The sequence below is a fragment of the Pinus tabuliformis genome, chromosome Q (genome assembly GCF_031772625.1).
Source record: "Pinus tabuliformis cultivar Carrire ecotype Pingquan chromosome Q, CPIR1, whole genome shotgun sequence".
In the NCBI taxonomy this organism is placed as follows: Eukaryota; Viridiplantae; Streptophyta; class Pinopsida; order Pinales; family Pinaceae; genus Pinus; species Pinus tabuliformis.
Window position 1 is genome coordinate 112,005,499 of NC_142296.1, and position 26,903 is coordinate 112,032,401.

At 35.3% G+C, this 26,903-nt stretch overlaps 1 long non-coding RNA gene and 1 pseudogene across 1 annotated transcript; both read left to right on the forward strand.

Annotated features, from left to right (window-relative positions):
* The first annotated feature begins 6,507 nt into the window (after positions 1 to 6,507).
* On the forward strand, positions 6,508 to 7,222 carry LOC149218483 (uncharacterized). Its single transcript, XR_016249179.1, has 2 exons — positions 6,508 to 6,577; positions 6,848 to 7,222. It is a non-coding gene; the product is annotated as an uncharacterized LOC149218483 (long non-coding RNA).
* Positions 7,223 to 20,697: 13,475 nt separating this feature from the next.
* On the forward strand, positions 20,698 to 22,643 carry LOC149218484 (AAA-ATPase At3g28580 pseudogene; annotated as a pseudogene).
* Positions 22,644 to 26,903: the final 4,260 nt, after the last annotated feature.

Consider the following 26,903-nt stretch of genomic DNA (forward strand, 5'->3'; position numbering starts at 1 on the left):
TGAGCTCTTTTTATTCACTCTACCTATCTACTTATTTGCCAAGATTAAACAGTTTGGTCAAATTTTATTCTCTATCTCTAAAACATAAAATTTAAAATATGAACTAGTCAAGCTTACACTATTTGACTATTCATGAATTGTGGCATAGGTTGACAAGCTGCACACAATTGTTTATTACATAAGAGTAAAATGTAGTGGCATTTAGACTTGCACACTTTCCTTGGTCTTTCTTTTGGTGGGGTTCATTTTTCTTCACTTTTTTGCCCATTTTATTTCTTTTCACATTTGATTTTTCTTTTAGGGTATACCCTCTTTACATTTTTAATTTTTTTTTGATTTTTTAACGATATGGAAAACCTTTGCAACAAGGAAAGGTATGAACATATTTATAGCTCATCAAGTCAATCATGAAATATGACGCCTATTGGTATAGGAGCATAACACTGGCTCCACTTGGGGATGGCTTTTCCTTGTGGAAAGTCAAGAACAGTAGGTCAGATGGCCTCTGAATGACTTTGACTGTGATGTGAAATCTTCTTCTGCCTGTTGTTTTATTGTATGTATGACAATAACACTTCTGAAGCTTAGGGCCTTCTCTTCGGGCTTCAACTCCAGCAGGTTACTATCCAATCCAAACTGTGACATTACCAAGGATATAGTATTTACATGTTAAAATCATAATACATTAAAAAGTAGAATCATAGTAATGTTTCAGCATCAGACCATTAACCGACCCTTCTTCTGTTTCTGTGCCACCCAAGTTTTTGAGATAGTAAGTATTGTTTCCTTGTAAGACATGGATAATAAAAGGTCATTTCCATAGGAAGTCAAACTTCCCATGTTTTCCCTTATCCTCTATCCTGGAATCCCATCTTAAAACTTTGTCTCCAAAGTAGAAATCTTCTGCCTTGGTTATTTTATCAAATATTTTTTTAAGTCTCTCTTGTAACACTTGGGATCTCTGATACACTTCCTCTCTGGTCTTCTGTAGATGAATGGTCTGGTTTATCCTCCTTTGAATATCATTGGGTTCCACTTGAGCTTTGGAAGTAATTTCATTACAGGAACTCCTAAAGATGAAGGAAATACAACTTCCATGCCATAGACTAATTCATACGGACTAGTTGCAATATATTTCTTTGTTGTAAGTCTGTCTGCCCATAGTGCATTAGTAAGTTTCTTGTGCCAATTTTTCTTTTTCTCTTCCAATAATTTCTTAATAATATTAATTAGGCTTTTGTTGGAAGACTCAGCGAGACCATTACCTTGAGGGTAATAGGCTGTGGAATGGCCTAAGGTGATATGGTACTTATTACATAAACTTATCATTTTCTTGGATTTGAAGGCAACAACATTATCAGTTATGATCTTCTCAGGACAGCCAAATCTAGACAATATGTTGGTTTCTAGAAATCCAATAATCATTGTGTCATTGGCTTGTCTAGAAGGAATGACTTCTATCCATTTGGTGAAATAGTCAGTAGCAGTGAGAATCCATTTATGTTGGCCAGAAGAGGGAGGATGAATTTCTCCAATGAAGTCTAGGCCCCATTGTTGGAAGGGTTTTTCAGTGGAAATTGGTCTCAGGGGTAAAGGTAGTAGTTTTCTCTTGCCTTCAAAAATTTGACATTTATGGCATGTAGTGACAAATTTCTTTACATCAGTGAATAAGGTTTGCCAATAAAATCCAGCCCTCAGGATCTTGTCTGCAGTGGTTTTCTAGTAAAAGTGTCCACCACAGTCTCCTGCATGAAATTCTTTGAGAATCTTGTCAGCTTCTTCTTTTAATAAACAGTTCAATAGAAGACCTTCATGATTTTTCAAAAAAGAGCATTATCTAAAATAAAAAACTTTGAAGCTTTCATCTTTAAAAACCTTTTCTTTGTTCTGGATAACCCTGGAGGAGCCTGCAGGTTTAATAATACATAAGTTATATCAGCATACCAAAGTGAATCTAAGAAGGCCTGGCTGATTTGTGGAGTTGCCAACTCCTGTTCATTACGCAGTTTATTAATATCTAGGGCTTCACAATTTGTTTCAGTCATGAGTTTGGCCAATCCCTGTCCTTTTATAAGCTTTGTAGGTTTTATATTTTCAATATCATACTCCAATATAGTAGCAATCCATCTACCTTGTTTGCCCTCAATTCCATCCTGAGTTAAGATGTCTTTGACAACAACATTTGGTACATAGGCTATTACATTGGAATATGTAGACTCTAAAGTCTTTAATAGCTTTTATAAGTGCAAAAACTTGTTTTTCCATGATTTTTTATTTTAGTGGTGCATCCCTAAGTTCTTTACTAAAAGAGGCTATATGTTTTTCACATCCTTGATCATCCTTTTGTAGTAAAACAGCTGCTATGGTGTGTTCTAATGGAAATGAAAATATTATGAAGTCTCTATCAAACTTTGGACTTGTAAAGACCAGTGTTCTAGTCAAAGCCATTTTAATTTCTTCAAAGGCTTGTTTGGCTTCAACTATCCATTTAATACTTGAATCTTTTTTCAACATATTATTAAGCAATCTAATTAATTCAGCTAAATTAGATATAAATCTTCTCAAAAAGTTAATCTTTCCTAGGAAAGCTTGAAGTTCTTTGACATTTCTAGGGTGGGGTATTTGCAAAATAGCTTCTATTCTAGCAGGATCAATTCTGATGCCCTTTTTGGAGATAATATGGCCTAAAAGTTTTCCTTCCTCTAGACCAAATAAAGAGTTTTTAGGATTTAAAGAAATACCATATTTTCTACATTTCAAGAATACTTGTCTCAGATGATCCAAATGTTACTGATCTGATTTAGAAAAAACAGTGAAGACATCTAGATATATAACCAGAAAATCATGAATTTCTTTTGCAAATGCCATGTCCATTGCTCTTTGGAAGGTCGCCCCTGCATTTTTAAGTCCAAATGGCATTTTAACATATTTGAATGTGCCCGATGGTGTTGTAAAAATAGTTTTTTCTTGGTCATCAAGGTGAACCAGAATCTGGTTATAGCCTGAGAACCCATCCAAAAGTGAAATCCTAGAAGCACCTACCACCCTCTGTAAAATGTGATCCATCTTGGGTAAAGGGTAATTGTCCTTAAGAGAAACCTTATTAACATTTCTTAAATCAACACATAATCTGATTTCTCCAGTTTTTTCCCTAGTGGGTACCAGATTAGACACCCACTCTAAAAACCTGATAGGAGCGATTATCCCTGCTTCATACATTCGTTTGATTTCTTTTTCAACTAAGAGAAGCAGTACAGGGTTAATTCTTCTGAGCTTTTGCTTGAATGGTTTCTGATTTTCCGTCAGAGGTATTGTATGCTGAGTTATGGAGGTGTCATAAGATTTAATAACTCCAGGCAAAGACATCATGGAATTCTCTCATTAGTTCAACATATTTAAGTTTCTGGTCAGGGGGCAAAGATTTAGATAACTTTACCATTTTCGAATTGTCCTTAGTTCCCAAATTATAGTCCTCAATATCTGCTTTTAAGGTTTCCATCTTAGGTTTCTGTGGAATATCAATGAAATCAAAGAGATCTTCCAAAGGAGTTAATCCCTGAGGCAGATGATTGTCTTTTAAATTGATTACTTCAGATTCTCCTTCAATAATTTCATCAATATAATCTAAATCTAAATCTTTGTGAGGGGCATTCATAGGTACAACATTCAGAGCTATGGGAGTTTCCATCACTGGTTCTTGTGGATTCACGAATGAAACTTGGGTTTTCTGTGAAACATAGTGAAAATAGCAGGTTTGAGAACCTATATAGTGAACAACGACTTGAATGTATAGCGAAATTGGTCATTTCTGTGGAATATTCAGTATAAAACCAAAACTTGCAGGGTTTCGGTGGAAATGGATAAATACTTGTAATGGGAAAGTGAACAATATAATGGCTGGTTGGATAACCGGTCCCGCGCTGAGTTGCTGGAAGTTTCTTGATCAGGTGGCGTTTGGAAAGCTTTGGCAGTTGACTGGGATGTCACTTTGCATGGGAAAACAGTTGCAACATATAACAGTGAAAATGACATTACATTGGTTTTATTTGCAAAATCTATGTTGGTGGGGGTTTTTTTGGATTTATCGGGCGGGTGACGTATGTAGGGCAATGACATTTTGTCATTTTTAGGGGGCGGTAAGCGGTATGTGCTTGCACCACTTTTGGAGATGGGCGGTTTTCGGCCGGGGGACTGTGATTCCATGGATTGCTTGACGCGTGGCGGGGTATGGTTTTGAAAACTGCCTGGTGATCACGCGTTAAAGCGTGGTCACCAGGGGAGGCACGATATCACTAATGATCGTCGGATGTGGGGAGCATGATCGGATGGTGGACGGGCGAGGGATATGGCGGGGCTTTACTGCGGCAGGCCCAGTATAATTAAAAAGTTAATTAACTATATCAGGGTGATCGTGAATGGATGGGAAGGCTATTAACTAACTGTAAGGGTTAGTTAATCCCTTTTTGCGTAGTGGGAGGCTTAGTTTCTTAATGAATCAATGATTAATCCATTAACTCGACTTTAACACTATTTATGGTTATATTTAACCAGGTCGGGATATATAAGATTTTGGGATTTTTTATATATATTGAATAATACGGGATAGGGTAAATTTCTTCGGGAGTTATATAATATAAGTAAGAGATTAATATGATAAATGAGATAAAAGCGCTAAGTTAAAACATTTTGGGTATACATTTAAACTTAGGCTTAGAATGGAAGAAGGGGTTTTTTAGGTGATATTGTGTATTTTCCTAAGTAAAAATAGGATTTTTACAAATCAAATGATTGGTTTATGGATAATTTTAAGTACTTAGACTTTTTAAATTATTGGGCCGAGAGTCCGGTCCCTTCAGAAGTTAGAAAAATGCTCTGAGCCCCTTTAATTTTCAAAGACCTTAATACTTCAGGGGGAATTAGTGAAATCTTTAGGGAAAAATGTGAAGGAAATTTAATTATTTGACCTTGTTTTGCTTGAACTACATCAAGTGAAATGTCTGCCTTGCACTTGTGATAAAAGTTAAAATTGACACATTTAGAGACATTATCCATCATAAGTAATTCTGCAACACCATCTGCCTACCCTACTTACTTTAGCGTAACATTTTTTCTTCTTTATTAGGGTGCACTTGGACTGGCAAACCCTTGTCACACTCTTTCTTTTACATATAGAAACCGTATCTAAGTCTAACCTTATTACATCCAAGGGCTCAGATTAAACTGTTGAGCTCCTTTTATTCACTCTACCTATCTGCCAAGATTAAACAGTTTGATCAAATTTTATTCTCTATCTCTAAAACATAAAATTTAAAATATGAACTAGTCAAGCTTACACTATTTGACTATTCATGAATTGTGGCATAGGTTGACAAATTGCACACAATTGTTTATTACATAAGAGTAAAAAGTAGTGGCATTTAGACTTGCACACTTTCCTTGGTCTTTCTTTTGGTGGGGTTCATTTTTCTTCACTTTTTTTACCATTCTATTTCTTTTCACCCTTTGATTTTTCTTTTAAAGTATACCCTCTTTACATTTTTTAAATTTTTTTGATTTTTTAACAATATGGAAAAACTTTGCAACAAGGAAAGGTATGAACATATTCATAACTCATGAAGTCAATCATGAAATATGACACCTTGGTATAGGAGCATAGCAGATATAATGTTTCAAATATTTCCCATTGACAGGCAATGAGAAATATTGTCCTTATACGTTCTGCAAGACAAAAGCATTGTTTCCTTAACCTCTGCAATGCTAAAAGGTCCAAACCAAAGATTATCAAACATTCCATGTTTTCCTTTGTCTTCCCTTCTAGCATCCCATATTAATACTAAATCTCATTCTCTGAAATCTCTTCCTTTAGCCTTTCTGTCAAATCATTTTGTTCTGATATTTCCGAAACTTATATTGAACTTCATGTCTGTTTTCATTAAGTTCTATAGTTTGATTGATTCTCCTAGAAAAATCATCAGGTTCTTCATTTGCTTCTTGTAAGAATCTCATGATAGGAAAAGCTAATTATGTAGGAAATATGGCTATAGTGCCATAAAAAAGATGGAAAGGTGATTAACTTGTTGATATCTTTGGTGAAATTCTATTTTCCCAAACTGGATACTTAAGGTGTCTACCCCATTTTCTCTTATGATCTGCAAGTACTTTTTAATGACTTTGACTAGACTTTTGTTTGAAGACTCTGCCAATCCATTCCCTTGAGGGTAATAAGGGGTAGAATGATGTAGTAGAATTTGATATTTTTGACAAAATTCAATCATTTTAACACTACTGAATGCTTGGGCATTATCTATAACTATCTGTTGGGTGCATCCAAATCTAGATAGTATCTTTTCTTCAATGAATTTAATGACAACAATATTAGAAGCATTTATGACTAGTATAGCTTCTACCCACTTGGTAAAATAATCCGTGGCAGGTAAAATCCATTTATGTTCGCTGTTAGATGTTGGATGGATTTCTCCAATAACGTCTAATCCCCACTGCAGGAAAGGTGCTTCAACTAATACTAGAACCAGAGGGAGTGATGCTAATATTTGCTTACCAGCAAAAGTTTGACATGGTATGCATCTTCTAACCTTTGCTCCTACTTGTGTAAACAATGTTGGCCAATAAAACCCAACTCTTAAAATCTTATATGTTGTTTCTCTCCAAGCATAATGACCACCACAAATACCTGCATGAAACTGATCTATAACTCCTTCTGTATCACTTTCTGTTAGGCATAACAAAAGAATGTTTCATGGATCTTTCCAATACAAATTTGTATTGATGATACAATATTTGATGGCCTTTAACTTGAGTGTTTTGCATTGACTCTTTGTGAATTCAGGTGGATACTCAAAATCACGAAGAAAATGCACAATATGAGTGTACCATTCTCAAAGAAGAAATTTCTTATCAATGTGGAGTGAAAGAGGAGTTGGTTCAGTTGAAGATTAAGGTTCTTGTGGATTCTTCTCTACTGATGTCTGAGAAGGTTCTGGTGGATTCTTCTCTGCTAATATTTTCATCACATAATTTATCCCCAAGACTTTACAATTAGATTCAGCTAAAATTTTGGCTAAACCTTGACCCTTTATTAACTTGGTAGATTTGATAATAAGATAAAATTCTAGTATCTTGGTGATCCATCTTCCTCTTCAACCATCTGTATCAGGTTGTGATAATACAATTTTAGCAACATTATTTGGAACATATGCAATAATGGAAGAATGAAGGCATAGGCTTATTTTTCAATAATGTCATATTTCGACTCAGCATCTCTCATGACTTTATTGAAAAAGGCAATAGGTTGGTCATCTCCATTTTCATTCTTTTTGCAAAAGGACAATAGCTAGGGTAGTTTCAGAAGAAAAAGAAAAAATGTTGAAGGGTTTAGAATAATTTGGACTAGCTAACACTGGGGTTTCATAAATGGATTTTTTTTATTTGGGTAAAAGCAAATCTTGCTTGAACTGTCCACTTGAATTCATGGTCGTTTTTCAGCATGTCAGTTATATCCTTAACTATTTCAACATAGTTGGGTATAAATCTTCGCAAGAAGTTAATTTTACCAAGAAAAGCTTGAATTTCCTTCTTATTCCTTTGTAGTGGAAGTGCTTGAATGGTTGAAACTCTTTTTGGGTCAATGACTACTCCTTCCTTTGAAATAATATTGTCGAGTAATTATCCTTCTTTCATTGCAAACAATGATTTCTTTGGATTTAGAGATATCCCAAACTTCCTTCATGTGTCAAAAACATTTCTCAAGTGCTTTAAATGTTTTTGATCATAATTTGAAAACACAATTAGATCATCTAGATAAATGACAACAAACTTATTAATCTTACCAACAAATGCCAAATCCATAGCTCTTTGAAATGTAGCTCCAACATTTGTTAGTCCAAAAAGCATCCTTGCATACATGAATGTACCACAAGGAGTGGTGAATGTTTTCTTCTTTCTATCTTCAAGGCTCACCATGATCTGATTGTAGCCAGAAAAACCATCTAACATAGAAATTATATTAGAACCTGAGACTTTTTGAAGTAAATGATCCATCTTGGGTAATGGATAATTGTCTTTTAAGGATGATTTGTTTAAGTTTCTGAAGTCCACACATAATCTGATTTCACCATTTTCTTTATTATTGGAACTAGGTTTGCTATCCAATCAGAGTATCTTAAAGGAACTATAATTTTGGCATCCAATAATTTCTTAAGTTCTTTTTCAATTGTGGGGAGCAAGACTAGATTTATTCTCCTTAACTTTTTCTTAAAAGGTTTAGCTTAAGGTTTTAGAGGAATATTATGTTCAATGAGAGTAGTATCACATGTTTTAAGCTCATCATAAGACCAAGCAAAAACATCTCTGTAATTTTTAAGGAGATTTAGATATTCATCTTTTGTTTCATTTGGTAATGATGCAGAGATTTTAATATTTCTGGTTTCTCCTTGAGTTCCAATATTACATTCTTCTGTATCTTCTTTAGATGAATATGATAATCGTTTTTTTGGAAGATCGTTGTGATCAAATAGTTTCTCGAGAGGAACTAAGCCCTTAGGGATGAAATTGTTGGGTAGTTGGAGGATGTTATGATCAACAATTTTTTAGTCTAATTGTGAAGTTTCATTTTGTTTACTTAACTCTTTATCATCAAGTTGTTCTTCCTCAACTTGTAAGGTTGAAAATTCATCAATTACTTGCAAAAATGATTTCAATTGTTCATCATCTTCAAATATTTGCCAATATTTAAGATTATCAGGAATTGATGGTTTGTATTTTACTTGAATCTGATATTGTAATTGTATTTGATCGGGAATTTTAAAAGAATTAGCTGAAACAGCTAAAGAATCGGCATGAATATTTTCATTTCTTAGAATGGCGGTTATGTTAAATGCCTGAAAGAAATTATCCACTGAGTCCCATACTTCATTTCTGTATGATCTAAGTCTGGGATGTTTTGTTTGATAAAGATCCTTGACTTGTTTAACAATGAGCTCTAAGTCACTAAATACACTTAAATTTTGTATTTTAAGACTTTTAGCTACTTCCAACCCTAGAAGTAAAGCTTCATATTCTGCTACATTGTTTGCAACATCAAATTTTAACTTATAAGATTGATTTATGCTCTCTTTATCTGGTGAAATAATTACAATACCAGCTCCAGCTCCTTCTATTGAAAAAGCTCCATCAAAATATAATTTCCAAATATCACTTTTGACATTCTGGGGTTTATCCACAATCTATTCAATGGTAAGTTGAGTGTTTTTTAAATTATATGATGATAGTGTGAAACGTCCAAAATCTTTGTCAACTACATAAATGGAATGATTTATTGCTTGATCAGCTCTACAAACATTATTAATGAATCTAACCTCCCTATATAACCTTAGTTGTTCACCTCCATATATAGGAATAGTAGCATAAGAAATGTCCATTTGCAAAATTCCTCCTGGTTTGGCACAACATGATCTAGATAATAGCATGCCAAATTTAGGAGCAATATTTGTAACTACAATATCTAATACTACACTCTTAACAGGGATTTGTGCTAGAGTGACAACTAAGTCTTTTATAAGTCCAAGGCAGGCTACTTTCTTTGAATCAAAAGTATATAAATCATGATAAGGTCTAGTTACTTGTAATTGAAGTTGATCCATGATCTCTTTGGGCATCAGATTATGGGAAGCCCCAGAATCTAACATACAATTGTATAACAGAAAATCATAAATTTTTAAAGTGACATAAAAAGGTGGTACATTTTCATCAATCATATTAGAACTGGGACCAAATATTATTGAAGGTTTCTCATCTTGCAAGCTTATAACATCTCCTTCAACATCAACACTTGAAGATTGAATCCATTTAGAGACTTGATTTTTAAACCCTGGATTTTTGAAAAGTTTAAACAAAGGAATAGGTATTTTGACCCTTTCTAACTCCCTTTCCACATTGAAAGTAGTTAGCACTGTTTTATCAATTGAAGTTGGTTCATTTGATTGATTCAATGATTGAATTTTTGTTGTTTGAGTTTTAGTGGTTTTAATTAGTGGTTCATTTACAGTGGGATTCTTAGAAGGTTTACAAGGCCCTGGTCCTGGTCTTAAATCATATCTTCTATTAAATTATGCAATTAAGAATTAAGAGAAGCCTTGATACTTTGACACTTGTGAATTTTCTTGATTTTGTGTGCAAATTGATTTTGAGGAAGGGGGACAATGGAATTTTGAACTGATGAGTTATCAAAACTATGAATGTCATCTATAATTAGAAGGCCAATGTCTTCAGGTTCATGATCATCAATCATTAGTGGAGGTTGAATTTGCTGATCAGTATTAGGTCTTTGAAAAATTTGGAGTTGGGTAGTTCTTCTGAATAGAGCTTGAGGTCCATTTGTTGTTTGTTGAACTTTTCTAGGTTGAGCCTCCATTTTCAAAATCCTATTTGAAAGATTTCTAAGTAGTGAAGTGATTTCATCTATCTTTTGATCTTCCTTTGTACTTTTTGATAAAGAACCGTCTTCCCTAATTTTCATTTTTTTTCAACATTTTCTGCTTTAGCCCTAAGTTTAGCTTATGTTGATCTATTTGATTCAACTTCTATGGCATTTGTTTGCATGTCTTCTAGGGTGATGGATGTCCTTTCTCTAAGCATGATTGTGAAATCATCATCAAAAGATTTAGAAAATCTAACTTTAGCTACTGATACTGGTGGTTTACAGTCAGGTGGCATCTTATGATAAAATTTGTTAAATATTTTTATAAAGTCAGCCACTGGTTCACCAGGATTTCTCTTCAGTTCTTCAAATTTTGTAACAAAATATACAGGATCCTTTTTAACCCCCATTGATTTTTAAAGATGTTTGTTAACTGATTCCAAGATGGAATAGAATTTTCTCTTAGTTGTCTAAACCAAATTCTAACATTTCCTTCAAGTGATTGAACAAACAACCTCATATACACATCATTGTGTTATCAACAAAATCTAAAAAGGAAGCCAAGTGATCTTCAACAGACAAACCGGTTTCTCCATTAAATCTAGGCAGACGTTTTAAATACCCATCAGGAAAATTATTAAGTTGACGAGGGAGCTGTAAAGTAGCATACCTAGCCTGACTAGCCTATGCTGAAAAGAAGCCATATGTGAAGAAGAGGAATATTCTGAAGAAGATGTTGTAGATGAAGATGAGTTTGTGGGGGAAGATGGAAGTGTGGTTGTAGGAGGAGGTCCTCTTAAACCTTTTATTAATGGTGATTGGATAACTAACTTATGCTCTTTTGGTTGAAATTTTCCTTCAGTTTCAATTAAAGGATTTGTATAGACAGAAAAAGTTTCCTCAGCTTCGGCAGAAGTAGATGAAAAAGTATGTACATTAGGTGATATAAAATCACTAGGTTTTAACTCAGGTAAATGTATATCTAACTCTTCTTCTGATTTAGGTGATTCTAAAATGGTTTCATGGATTTGATATGATTCCAATGAATGGACTAGAAGGGTTGACTACAGATCAACTCCTTTGGATAAAAGTTTTAATACTTTTGGGGGTGCGTTAGACAATTTAGAAGGAATTGGAACAGGTCCAAAAGGATCAGTAGTTAAAACAGTTTCAGGTTGTATTGGTGCAGAAGAAGAGGTAGAAGCTTCTAATCTTCTTCTAAAAGAAGCTTCTCTTACCAATCTCTCAGGATCTGATAATGGAGAATAAAGCTCAGGGTCTGAATGAGATTTGGTGTGTCTAGAAGAAGCCAGTTTGGCTTGTGTAGTTGTCAGGTGAAAGAGTTTAACCTACTAATCCTATATTCCCCTTAAAGGAAAATAAAAATCGTTGTCCCAGGGAAATGATTCAAATTTCGGTCCTCGACAACGACACAAATATGATGTTGTCCTATGAGATAATTCTAGGTTAGGTAATTATGCCAGAGCATCTAAAATATTTTGTTGTTTTGAATTTATGGATGACCAATGTTTTAAGCTTATGTAAACAGGTACTGCATCCTAAATTATCTGAATACAATAAAAGGGTTGATTCTTTACCTCTAAACAATAATTTAGATTTCAAGAGATTTGGAAGGAAGAATTCTAAGAAGTTATGAACTTGAATCATCAAACATAATATTTCAAAGTTATCATAAAGAAAGATGCTAGTAAACCATGTTCATTGCCCAACAAAATGTATTTAAGTTTATGAATAAGTGACAATTAATTAATGTAGAGGAGTTTAATTTGGACAAACAGTCAAATAAACTAATCTCTATAATATATTATAACTTCACAGGGGATTTAAGATAGGCTGAAACTCAGTTCTATCTTACCCAGATTTCTTCATAAAAATAAATACATGCAGAAACAACAAGATGTAATGAATAACTTAAGAAGAACTCACAAAGATGACAAGTTGTTTGAAGAAAATCCAGAATCCTTTTATTGATATCAAAAACTTTAGATACATGCTATTCTATTATAGGAAAAACTTATCCCAAGGGCTCAACCCTTCATAATTCGAATTTGGAAGTATTTATACAAATTTGTTCCAAAATATCTAAAAACTTGTTTTACAATAATAGTACAAAAGATAGAGAAATAAAATTGTTGCTTCTTGTTGTCACTATTTTCGAGGATTCTGGTGATGATGTGAATTGAATAACTTGCTACTTTGCTTTGATAACTTTTGATGACCCATGGCTCATTTACCCCAATAACTTACACAACTCTTCCCACCTTTCTTCCTCTGGAATTGTGCATTTAACCAATTTTCTAAATGTTTCATCTACATTAGTATATTTTTGGAAAGTTGGTTTAACCAAAAATAAATGATTTATCTCATGTTTGATGAATAAATCGTAACTTAGGCCTTCCATAAAAGCCTTGCCTGTGATTGTACCTTTAATCTTGGAAAACCTGGATTTATATTTGGTAATTGAATATAATTTTCTTTGATCTTGTTCTAAATCAATCAATGTGTCTTCCATTCCTTGTAATCTAGGCAATCCTTTCTGATGTAGTACAAAGAATTTCCTGTGAAACTTCTGGATACTAGATTTGAGGTTATGGCACTTATTTTCTAATTGCAGCATTAAGTTTTTCTTAGTGAGAATCTTTCTCACTTCCAATATAGTCTTTGTCTTGTCCTCTACGTTAAGTTCTTCCAGCTCATCTCTGGTTTTGGAATTCAAAACACTTATCAATGTATTTTCTTTTCCTGGTTTTAAACCCAATTCCTTCTTTACATCTGTTATTACTCCTTTGGCTCTTTGCACTAATTCATCTTGTTCAAATATGATCTCAATTGAAGGCCATATCTCAGTGATGACTTCATTTATCTCTATCTAGATGCTCTCTTTAGCTTGTGAGATGGTGTCAACTATGATAGATTGATTTTCTAGGAATTCAATTCTCTGTGTAAGCTTGTGTGTTTTCTGTAACTCAGCTAAATATACATTGTCAATTTTTAGTTTTTTCTCTTGTAAATTATTAAGCTGAGATTTTAGCTTCTCGATTTCCTGCCCCTTAATTGATAAGTCTTCCATTGCTTTTGCAATGTCTACTGTTGGATCAGTTGATTGAGTGTCCACTGCTGAAATGGTTGCTGATGTAGATGTTGTTGTTGTAGATGCTGAAATGGGTATAGATGTCACTGGAATTGCTGAAAGAGAAACAACTTGTTCTTGGGTCCCCTGCTGTTCTTTCTCTTTCAAAAACTTTTCAATCTCAGTCTCCATCTTTTCTATCTGTACATTTTGTTCCATTATGATTTTAAACATATTTTCTTTCTCTTGTTCTAGCTGGCCTATCTCTTTGGTCTGTGGATCTTCTGTAGAAGGGAGCTTTAGTTGTTTTCTTAAAGTTGCTATGTCTGCATTCTTGTTTCTGATTACTTATTTTGCTACATTGACATTGGTAGGATCATATCCCAACTTTACTATTAAATCTTCTAAAGATTTAATCCTTGTATCTTTAGCTAGGGAAGATATTTTCTCTATCTTCAACTGAGACTAAATGTTTTCTAGTGATGCTTGTAGCTTTGATACTGCCATAGATGAACTGGTAAGAGAAGAATATATCATTTTACCAGATTGTTCATGTAAATCAATCTAGTCAATAGGATGAATCAATTTTGTATCAAAAGAAAATACTGATTTGGTGTAATCATCTTCACTTTTAGGATGAGTAATCTTGGGTTCCAGGAGAGCTATTTGCATCTTTCCCTTTTTCAGTGTCAAAGGCATAAAGTAAATTGTGTTGTGAACTTGCGTTTTGTTTCCAAAACTGTGTATAAGTGGAAGCTTTCAAAGCCTCATTTCTCTACTTAATTTCCCTGTAGACTGCAAAAATACTTTGTTCTTTCTGAGTTTGCTGCATTTCTCTTGTATGAGATGAAGAAACATCTGCACTGGCTGAAGGCATAGGAGATTCTACAGTCTCCCTTCTATCCTAGGAGATAATGTCACAAAGGATCTTGTCATGAGAATTGGGCGATGTTGTAAAATACCGTCTTGCTGTGTCTCACTTGTATTGGTTGTCTTCTATCTTTTACTGTATATTTTTAACTCTTTAGCTAAAATTTTTGTTACCATAGGGGAAGAACTGTCCCTTGGCCTTTTTGTCCTACTTTTCTTCTGGTATAGGAGTTTGTGATGTTGTAGATGATATAACTTTCTCTTCTGCTTCTTGAAGTGTATTCTCTTTCCATTCATCTTGGTTCATATACTGTTCTATCTCAAGCCTAGGAGTGTGAGCCTAAAAAGCATCTTTTTGCTCTACTCTTAACTTTGAAATCACTCCTAGGGGATCATATGACCAAGAGAAGCTTAATTTGAAATTCATTTAAAAAGAGTTTTTGCTTCTTTCCTTGCTGATCTAGCATTACAAATAAAAGGTCCTACTTAAGTCTTGATCTTAAATTGACCCTTCTTCTTTACTACTTGAAAATGAAGTTGATCCATGTTGATCATTTGTCTGATGTATTCTAGTGCAAAAATCTGTATAGGAACAAACTTAGGTAATCTATATGGAGGTAATTCACATCCACAGATCCTAATCTCTGTATAATTTTGGTATAAATAGCAATCTCCTGTTCTGGTTTGTTCACTGAGATGTAGGATTTTTATCATCTCTAGCCCAAGCCTTGGCTTTGCATTATTGTTTAGTAAACAAGAGAAAACATACAAAAATTGGTCTACAAAGTCACTGATGGTGAATTCAATGGTGTTCTTCCTCATCAAGGGAGACCAATGGATCACTGATTGTGGATTTCCCTGGTTGTCCATCTTTTGTAGGGGAAAGGAAAACCTTTCTGATTGATAAAACATGAACAAATATACTAAAACAAAGGCATATTTGAACATTCCTTCTGTAGAAAATTTCATGAACTGATCATGAATTGATTCTCCTAAGAATTCACTGAAATTGAAAATTAGAGATGGCTTCTCATCGACTGAGAAAATTGACAGAAAACCTATGAGTACCTCATCAACCCACTGGTCAGAATAATAATCTAATAGGAATGAAACAATGGATATAATTTGTCAGGTCATTTATGGAAAAGTAGATGCTTCATATGATGGATTGGTCTTAGGCAATTGAGTATTTTCTGTCATAAAAGTTTCAAAAATCTTGGCTCTTTGAGGAAATTCAAGCTTTTTATAAATATCCATGAGGTTTTCTGGAGAAAATGGATGCAAAGGATCAAGGTTTTGAATCTGCAACATCTGATTAATTAATTCAGTAGTAGTGGTAAACAAAATTTCATTACTTTTGGAAACTACTTCTCTTTGTGTAAATCAGTTTTCAGATTCATAAATGCGATATGAATTCGAAAACTAATTTACACAAAGATGAAGATCGCAGAAACTTGAAATTCGAGATACTTCTCTTTGACTGGGAACATACCTAATATGACACCATGAGACAAAATCTGGGAAATAATGGGTTTGTGGCATGATGAATTGAGGTAAATTGGAGTGCTAGAGATTTAATTCATCACTCATGTCTAAAAACTTCCGTTTTAACCAATTATGAATTTCATAAAGATCTAATTCACAAATGGTTTCATAAACCTTATATAGTTGGTCAACTAACGGTTGATGGTCTAGATTGACAGTGGGAGGAAGCATAGGGTTCTCTGAGGTTTTTTGTTTCTTTTTGGAAGACATGATTGAAAGTAAATAATTGGGAAATGGTCGAAATTACCCGAAGATGATTGATTTCCTAGTTGACTGATCGCTGGAATAATCTCTGGGTCTCACTGATTGCTCTGCCGATGGTTTAGCTTGGTAAAGGGTAGCAGTAATACGTTTCGTAACTGACAGAGTAGCGAGGAAATATAGGATCTGATATCCTAAAATAACCACAAATAATGTTATAAGGCGGTGCTTTATATGACAATTATGATTTCGCTGTAAAATGGCGCGGAGGGGGGGTTTTTAATGTGTAACATAATAAAATCTAATGGGAAAATGGCTTTCCAAATGGGGAGTTGACACTTGGCGAAACGAGATCTTTATTAGAAAATGGAGGGAAAGGGCGTAACGGTCTATCATATGGGGAAGAGTGGTTTCCGGAGGGGGTAGGCAGTGGGTTGTGGTTTTGGAGTGGGGGGTGTAGAATGGATGTGAGAGGGGCACGTGGCGGAGGTGGTGTCAGAGGAGACGACTTTTCCGCCACACCCCTGCCCCTCGTCGGTTAAACTTCGGATGGGCTCGGGGGGTGTGGAGATGCATAAAAACAGTGGATCTTCTGGCGCAACAGATCAACTCCGTTAACCTTTATTACAAATTACACAGAAAATAACAAGAAGTCTTGTCGCAAGTCTATTCATAGATAAACCTGTTTGTTTACATTAATCACATTTAAGCTTTAGCAAAACGCGATTTATTCATAAAGTGACATTTAAAGGCACACTACATTTTTGGATTTTGATCATATTTTTTTTATTTCTATTCTTCTATTTTTTCTATTTTTTCTTTTTGCCTTTCTATTTTTTCTTTTCTAGTCATCATTTTTTATATTCAATTTTTTCATCTAACATTTTTTATTTTTATTTTTCTTGTAAAAACAAAAGGAATATCTAACTTATCAAAACCATTTGTGGTTACAACATCTACCATAAGTTGTATATAGAATTTGTAAAAGCATGCAATATACATCACAATAATAATCAGTTATGCATAAGTGTCATTTGGAGCTCTATTGTTCAACGTGACAAATTTTGTATTGTTCAAGGTTGTAAATCTTGTACCAATTGTTTTGTATGTTTATTTCTTGAATTATGTGTTTGAGAAGTTGTCCCTATACTAGACTGACCTTTATTTCTTCTCAACTCAACTTACAGAAATACTGGCCCTGCCTTCGGTAGGTATAACATTTATTATCTCATCTCAGTTTCATTAATAACTTGTTGCAAGTATGACATTTATTATCTCATCTTAGTTTAGCATTAATGAATTGTTGCATTCCAAACTAAAAACATAAAAAAACACCAAAAATATCTATAACAAATATATTTTTATGTCTAATTTTATTACACTGTGATTATTTTTAAAATGATTTAAAATGACATTTTATAACTTTAATTTCATTAAAATGTGATTAATTTTCAATTTTCAAGATTCCTAGACAAAATACTAAAACTACTCATAAATATACTTTATTTACCATTTAGAGTTTTTAGAATTATTTAAAATGACCTTTTATAACTTCAATTTTATTAAAATAGGATTAATTTTCAATTTTGAAAATTTCTAGACAAAATACGAAAACTCCTCTAATTAAAATGCGATTAATTTTCAATTTTCAAAATTTCCACACAAAATATGAGAACTCCTTAGAACTCCTCATGAATATGCTTTATTCTTTGTCACTGTGATGTGTGATGTTCTATCACTGTTGTATAAAAAATAAAAAATAAAAAATAAAAATCATTAACTTATAATTATCCTAAATATGAAAATATATTATAAACCATTAAAAACAATTTTACAAAATACGTTTCAAAACAATGTCCAAAGGATATATAGTTTAACAAGTCGAAGGCATATTCAAAATACATTTCAAAACAATGGCCAAAGGATATCTAGTTTAACAAGTCAGGGCAGGATATGTATTTTAAAACACATTATCAAATACACCGTGGAAGAATAAATTTCTAGAAAAAGAAAGGCAGCATTACACTTTGCAATAATAATTTTCCAAAAAACACCCTATAATAGAATAGACTAGTTTCACGACTCATAATCAGGAATGGAATTTGATGGGCAAATTGTTTGTCATAGGATGATTTGCTGGCTTAAAAAAATTGTAAAACTGTCAATATTTTTATTAAATTGTGAAAATAAGTAAAAAAAATGTAAAACCCAACAAATTTGACATGTAGACCTGGTTTAAAATTCATGTATCCGATCTATATCCCGAGTGAAAGGGATAATGCATTATTGACCTCCCCACCTGAATTCGAATTGCCAGTTATACATGTTTGGGTTCCCATTTGTACAAGCAACAATGGTAATAATATTGAAACTATAATATAATATTGCCATTCCCCTTTTGAAAAAAAACCTGGTTTGAAATTCCAACCCTCTCACAACATTTATTTTCATCCACATATACGATGCCATTTCAGAACGTGACTGCAGAAAAGTTTATGAAGAACGTGCAATATGACGCAATTGGACATAGCGCACTGTCAACATCACAATTTGGTGCTGTTCGTATTGGAACATATATTATGATTCTACGATTTATTATTGGAGCAAGTTATTGAAGGGGTTATTTGTCGATTAATTTTAATTTATAGTATGGTATTCACGGTATTAAATATTGAATAATCAAATTAGAGTAAGTATTTATCTATATATATTATTAAAATAATAATAATAATATATTAATATATAAATTAAATATTTATATATTTAAAAAAAATATTATAGAGAATATGATTTTTAATCAAGAAAATATATTTGGAAATCTTTAATTTATAAATAAAATTGGTTATAATAGTATAGACTAATATTATGGTTTATTAATATTATTTATCAAAAAATTATAAACTATTTCATTTATTTTTATGATATTTTTTTAATTAATCAATTTAATTAAAAAAATAACATAACTATTTTGGAATCTCAATCTTTAATTTAAATATTATGATAAATATTTTAATATATTCTATAAAAATTAAATCCATACTATCAATCTAATAACTAACTATAATTAAATTTAAATTTTAAACATTCATATAACTAATTACATAATAATTTTTTTTATTTTATTTTTTTCACAAATTCGGTTGCTATTATCGCTGAGAAAAGAGGGAGACTGAGCTCCTGAAATACATGCTGAGGTGCCAAGAATAGCTAGGGAAGAAGGAGTTACAACTTAAACAAAATTCCTCCTTAATCTTGCCTTTTGGAACCAAAGACCAAAAGAAAATCCTAACAACTGCTGTGATAAATAACAGCGCAATTAATTGCATAACAAAGATTCTATCTTAGTTAAAAGATGAGGTGGTCAACTTTTTATAAGTAATCTTTATTCTACCTCATCAAAACCTCATATTGCCGTGTTGTAATATTTAGTCAGGGTTTTATACAATGGAGTAGTCTACCAAGGCGGAGGGATGGCCTGGTTTCCGTCGCCCTCTGCAAGCTCCGCCCTCCGTCACCCTCTGCAAGCTCCGCCCAGCTCCGCATTAATGTCGACAACTGACAGGTTCCTGACATACAGCGTGATTTCCATCGCATCTTGCCGCAGGGGAAGTTAATTCAGCATGGAATTTGAATTACTCCAAAAACCCGCGGGCTTCTCCCTCACCAATTCGACCCTGCATTCTGGAAAACTCACTCAGCAATTCAACCCGACATTCTGGAAAACTCACTCCGCTTTCTAAGCTATGCTTTCTACACTCCAGGGATTAGTGGCGTGCTCAACGTTTGGGGTTTGTTGGTGATTGCCACTGGGATGGCCTCGTTTGTTGAGATTTGTTGTGTCCTCAGAGAAAAAGGTCAGAGAGTGTTCCGGCAAACTATGTTTCTTAATAAACTAGATGAAAACTCAAGTTTAAAATTTGCCAACACTTTAACCGTTTGAGTACTTTAACCGTTTGAGTATTATAAGTTAACTCGAAAAAATTGAGTTGGACAGATCGCATAATTGGACATGGGTAATGATCCTGATTATCACAAACATTACTCACCTAACCCTAACCGTGCCCTCCATCCCCATTGAGACACTGAACTTAAAACAAGTTTACTTTAGTGTCTAGGAGAGCTTTTCTCTGTAATTATATTTTTAGATAATGCTTCGTTGAAGATTCCAAGACCGATTCCCGTGATCCATTTAGAAAGAGTACGAACTCAGCGAAGAAATAGGAGATTATATACAAGAGCTCTGCGAAATGACAAACTTTCCTACATAATTAATTGGTGTACAAACCCCGCCTGGGTAGACTATTCCTTTATACAATATTGTGTAAAGATTACATCTAATCCAGACACTCGATCAATATTCCAAAAAGCATCAAATTTATTGGAACACTGAATTCAGAGACAGAAAAAAAAAAAGATTCTTACAATATTGACGTACCTTTTTTTTTTCATCACACGTCCACGATGTCATTTCAGAACCTAACTCTATCAAGAACGTGCGATATGACTGTATTGGACATAGCGCACCGTCCAAAGAGCAATTTGGCGCCATCAAGAAAGCAAATTCTCCACGTAATTTCTCGCGCGATTTGACTGTACTGTACATAACGCACCGTCCAAATAGAATTTGGCGCCATCAAGAAAGCAAATTCTCCACGTAATTTCTCGCATCTTTCCTCTTCCACCGGAAGCCTTTTAAATAGCCAGGCCGGGCCGAGACCCGGCTCTTACTGTCTTTGTTTATATATTTCTATGTGCAGTTTTCTGGTTCAATGAAAATGGACGGCTGGTCGAATTTGGGGTCGATTTTGGCGACCATGGTATTCATACGGACCATAATCAAGGATTACTTTCCCCCAGAAGTCTACAATTTGTTTTCAGGATGGCTGCGCGGGCTCTTCGCGATGTTTTCTTCTTACATCTCAGTTGTCATAGAGGAGAACGATGGGATGAAGGTGAGCGAAGTTTACGAGGCCGTGCAGACTTACCTGAGCGCAAGGTCGTCTTCGGCTGCGAAGAGATTAAAACTGAAGAAGCCGAAGAATAGCAAGGAGTTTACGTTCAGCATGGATAACAACCAGCGGATCGAAGACAAATTTGAAGGGATGAAAGTGCGTTGGGCTTTCCACAGCATTGAGCGCAAGATCACATCTTCCTGGAACCACGCGTTCGACGAGAAACGCTACTACGAGCTCAAATTTCACAAGAAGCACAAGCACAAGATATTCGGTGACTATCTTCCCCACGTCATCGCCGAAGCCAAAAAATTGGAGCTCAAAAGCCGCCACCGCAAGATTTACATGAATGAATCTCGTTACTGGACGCGCGTTGTTTTCGATCATCCTGCAACTTTCGATACGCTGGCTCTGGAAGCAGAGGTGAAGCAGGAGATCATGGAAGACCTCCAGAGATTCTCGAGGGGAGAGAAGTATTACAGGCAAGTTGGGCGGGCGTGGAAGAGGGGTTATTTGCTTTACGGACCCCCCGGGACGGGCAAGTCCAGCATGATCGCTGCCATGGCTAATTTCCTCGACTACGACATCTATGACCTGGAGCTTACCCAAGTGAAGAGCAACACGGACCTGAGGAAGCTTCTCATCGCCACCACCAACAAATCAATAATCGTGATAGAAGATATCGACTGTTCTCTCGATCTCTCGGACCGCAAGAAGCAGAAACAGCAACAGCAGCCAGAAAAAGATGGTGAGAAGGACAAGAAGCTGTCCGAGTCCGGGAAGCCCGAGGAGAGTAAGTCGACGGAGGAGAGCAAAGTAACCCTTTCGGGGCTTCTGAACTTCACAGACGGTTTGTGGTCGTGTTGTGGAAGCGAGAGATTGTTCGTTTTCACTACCAACCACATCGACAGGCTCGACCCGGCGCTTCTCCGGTCTGGTCGAATGGACAAACACATTCACCTCTCATTCTGCACTTTTGGCGCATTCAAGATTCTTGCCCGCAATTATCTCTACATTGAAGACCATGAGCTCTTTCCCGACATCGAACCTCTAATGGAGGCGGCTCAGATGACGCCTGCGGATGTAACAGAACATCTAATAAAAATGGCTGACCATCCCACCTGTGCCCTCCAAAACCTAATTCAAGCTCTTGACGAGGCCAAAGAAAGAAGAGCAACTGCTGCCGCTTTGAAGGGCATATCAGAAGAAAATGCTACAGAGACAGAGGGCCATGGCTAATGTCATCAGTGAATCTTTTGCTATGACCCCGACCCCTAATTATCAGTGAATTCAACAGCCAAGCATAAGTGTTAAATTTAGTGTGTACTATTTCAGGGTTCTATTTTGGGTTGAACTATTTGTGGCTTTCCAAGAAGACACAATGTAAGAAGACGTCAATATTTTTCTGAATGCTTTCTAAGCAGCATTGATACATTGAAGACAATGGTAATAATAACAATGTGGAAAGAAACAAGATAAAACAGAAAAAAAATTGTCGTTGGTTGGCTGATTCGATGAATTGCCATGAAAAAGCTAAATAAAAATATATTCCAATTTCAGTGGATGACTGCGGTTCATCGTGCTTGCAGATATGGTTTATGGTATGTTGAATGGCTTTAGGTGGCGTCATGCTGGGAGACGTCACATTTATCGGGGAATCTGGCCGTATTGCTTTGCATATCGGATTTTCTGTGTTAATAGTTCGATTAAAATTAAGGATTTTTTATTTTTTATTATTATTTTAAATTTATTTAGGTTTAAAAGTTGTATATATAATTGTATTTTAATTGAAAAAGTTATATTAATTATATATTTTATTAATTTTTTCTATAAAATATTGTCATTTTAATTATTAATAATGCTATAAATAATTAGTTTTAAGCCATTTTAATTGGTGATTAAAGTAACGTGAGTTTTGAGAAAACTAAGAGATCCAAGGTTCAAATCTTCTTGATTGTGTCTCAATTTACAAAGAGGAAGACACTCCATAGACCCCCAAAGGTTTACTATTAGCTACGTGTTAGGCAGGGTACTAAATTCTTCTTCGACTAAAAAAAGTCCTGATGGGGTGGACGAACTTGGTAATAATAGAATGACAGGGAGCGGAGGAGACCCTCCCACATGATTATTAAGCGACACATGTGGTGTGTCAAGGACATGTGGCACTTCGGCTCCAGTAGGTTCGAGATGCACAACGTCTGGCTATTTAACAGGTTTGCAGGTTGGCTCCTGCAGTTGGTAACTAAGGTTAAGGGAGCTTGCGCGGGTGGTAAGGGCAACAACGAGTATGCATACGTTGCCAACTTGTGCATGCTCATCATATTGGTAATTTCTGAGTCCAAGACTATCGTAGGCTGGCGGCGTTTATGTTGTGGCTCCATTGGTGACCTAAGTTGTAGGGTGTGGGATCGTGGAGCGACAACTTGTCGGGAATCACCTTGTTGCTAGATAGGATTGGAGTGGGAAGGCATTTTTCTACATTGGCTTGTTGACTGGATCATATTGGATTGGGACTCTTCCAGAGCCCATTTGGTAAGTCTTTTAGTCTTGTTATTTGGTCATCAGAGCGTTGCATTTGCAGGAAGCCTGGGTGTGGTGTTTCTATGTTTTACCCGCATCCTTTCACTCTTGTGCCTCACAGAATTACATTGGGGTGTTTTAGTTTTTAGTGGTAATTGTTGTATGTTTTCACCCCCTAGTTGTTATGGGGTTTGGGGTGGGAATTCAGAGTTCTGGGCCCTCTACTTCCATTTATGGGGGTTTAGCGCCTTTGCCACTCAAGGCAATGTACACAGGGGGCGTCTATTATTGGGGTGGGGAGGGCGAGCGGGGGGTGTATATTTGAGCTTGGTGGTAGATTTTGTGGTGCCTAGAGGCACTCACATTGTTGAACTCAAAATACGGACAACACTTCCAGTCTCTTGCGCTTGGGTGAAAGATAGAAGTTGGTCTTGGTGGTTTGGTGCAATTGGGGTGATGTTTTAGCAATACAAGCGAGCTAGGCAGGGGTTGGGACCTCTTGGCTAGTCGGTGAACCATGGAGGAAGGGTGGGGCAAATTGAAGGTGAGGGGGGTGTGGCAACGAATTTTGAGGTTGAATTGGCTCACAACCATATTCTATCTCCTGGATGTGTGGGTATTCCACCCTTTTTGGATTCCCTGGACTTGTAGCTGCATAATGTTACTATACTCTTAGAGGGACTGGGTTAACATCAACATGATGACTGCAACGAAGTGACTACTCTGGGAATGATCTCCAACATAATCAGTGGGATATACTTGAGCATTTGGCTTCTCTTCGAGGAGGTCAAAGGAAAACAAATGAGTGGCTTGAACAGATCGAGGGTTGTCTTGCTCATCTAGAATTCCATGTTCATGGTGACCATAGACCTCCAAAGATTCCTAATACCAAACTTGCACCGATAATTCCTCACGATCCCTTATGGTGATGGGCTACGTTCTCATACTCGACGTGTTTTGGGCTCTTTGGTCATTTGGTTTCTGGATACTATGTAAATTTTTGCGCTTTGCTTTTAGTTTTTGTGTTTCCCTCTGATGAGCCTCTTTAATAGGTAAATTATATGGGCCTTAATGCCTCTCTTTGTCTTATTAAAATCAACTTTTCTCACATTTCTTTACATTTTTTATTATATTTTGCTTACCAAGAAGGGTAAAGGTGAGATGTTAAGTCATGTGGCCTAATGTACATTAATTGCAGGATTTGGAGCAGTTTTAGGCTAACTTAAGTGCAGGAACTCGAAGTAGACAAGAAAGAGGGATTTTAGGAGATTGGGTGTCCCTCCTTAACTCCTTAATCACTCGAAGATTCCTCCACTAGATCTCATCAACTTAGATTTATAAGCAACCAAGCCAGTGATAGTTGAAGACAAGTCAATCTTGAGTTTGGGAGGCAAGCCTCCCTAATTTTTAGGGTGATGTTGGTAGCTTCAGTTATATAAATAAGAAGGCCTAGGGCCTCATTAGGATTCAAATTTTTATTATAGCCAAGAGGCAATTTCGAGATAAGATATTGTGATTGTTATTCTCATGTTATTTTTGACATTTTGGTGATAATGAAAAGGGTTTCTTTGATCGAGCACTGAGTAGAATCAGAGGGCTGAAGATCTTGAGTTAGGGCCAAACCCTAGCAGCAGAGGTTCCTTTTTTGGACATGTATCCTTAGATTAGAATCATAGATTAGTTGTTGAAGTCATCTCTGCTTTGTTTAATTTACAAGTCTTTGAATAATTAGTTAGTTTTGCTTATGTTAGTTGGAGAAGCAAATCAATGTTACAGTAGTGAAAGAAAAGACTTTAGAAAAGCTTGTGACTGTGGCCTCTTCCTCATCTCCCTCATGGGATCATGGTTTGAGGGCCCCACTCTCACAGGCCCAAAAACAAATTTATATTATGGTTATTACAGAGCTTAGGATTTCTTGTTGAGTAGATCATTGTTTATGATTTCTTAGAAGTACCTGCAATTGTCATTTTTGTTTCTTGAGTTCGCTTTAGATTAGAAAGAATTCCATTCCATAGATTTAAGCCATTATCCATCAATAAATCAATTTCTCAAATTCAACTCATATTTTCCACATTTACATAAAGTTGTGCGTGAACGAAGAAAATAATATAGGTTGTTGCAGGAGTTGCTAATCTGCAGGGAGGAACTCATTCCACCAGCCTCATCTAAGTCTTCTCCACCTCTCGCCCAATCCTATCAACCACTAATTCAGATTTCTACTTGTAGCCACCATGGACAACCACCTTGAGAAAATCCAACCATCCTAAAGAGTTGGGTTGATCCATGGGTAATGTGCACCTTCCTCATACCTTATTCCACCAACATACATTTCCCAGTACTTCCTTTCACCTCCCCTACCTTCCTACAATTTTGAGCTAAGTTTCTTGTAGTAAATCAGGACATCTTGTAGTAACTACAAGAAATCTTGTAGCAACTACAGGAAACCCTGTAGCAGCCTGTTTTGGACTGTTTTGGGAAGAAATGATGATCATAGCCTAGGGTAGGCCTCCAAATTGACTTCCATACCCCTTAATGACATTTTGGACCAGCTTTTCCATACCTTCCTCCCCTGCAAAAGATTAACTTGTTTAGCTTAGAATTTACATTTCTAAATTGAAAACCAAAAGTCTCTTTTCTACAATAATTAGTTAGTGCATGCATACATCAAACATAACAATGTTAGGATAATTTCCATGCCTACTTAGTACATATATCTAGATGATAGAATGCAAGGTTAAATTAGGTCTCTTCTACAAGTAATGTGTGTTAATTCTTAGCTAGGTAATTTCATGTCATTTCGTAGCACTTTCTATTTAGCACTTCCATTTCCTTAAAATATGCACGCATTTACTTTCTGGATTAAAGATAGCTTTACATTCACTGTCAGTAGCCAGCCTCCTTCTAGTCAATAGAAGACTAGTTTGAAAAACCCTAGTGGTCTATCGCCCCAGTTGAGAAGTGACAAGAGTAGACTGTTGCATCTGCTATGCATATAGCATTGTCACCTCTAAGTTTGTACAAACCCCGGGTTGATAAAGTAAAGTTGGTCGCCCTAGGAGTTGCAGCATCCTTGCTGCAATACTGGGGCTCATTACTTTTTGGTGCTGTTTCCGGGAAGGTGTCTAGGTAGATGTAATTTCTCCTTTCTTTTCTATTTGACATTCAATAAATAGATGTAATTCCTTCTTTCCTTTTTCTTTGCATTCAATAAATACTTGCAATTTATTCTTTCTTTCCATTCTGCAAGTATTTCCGAAAAAACCCTAAAAGAAAAAAAACAAATTTCTTT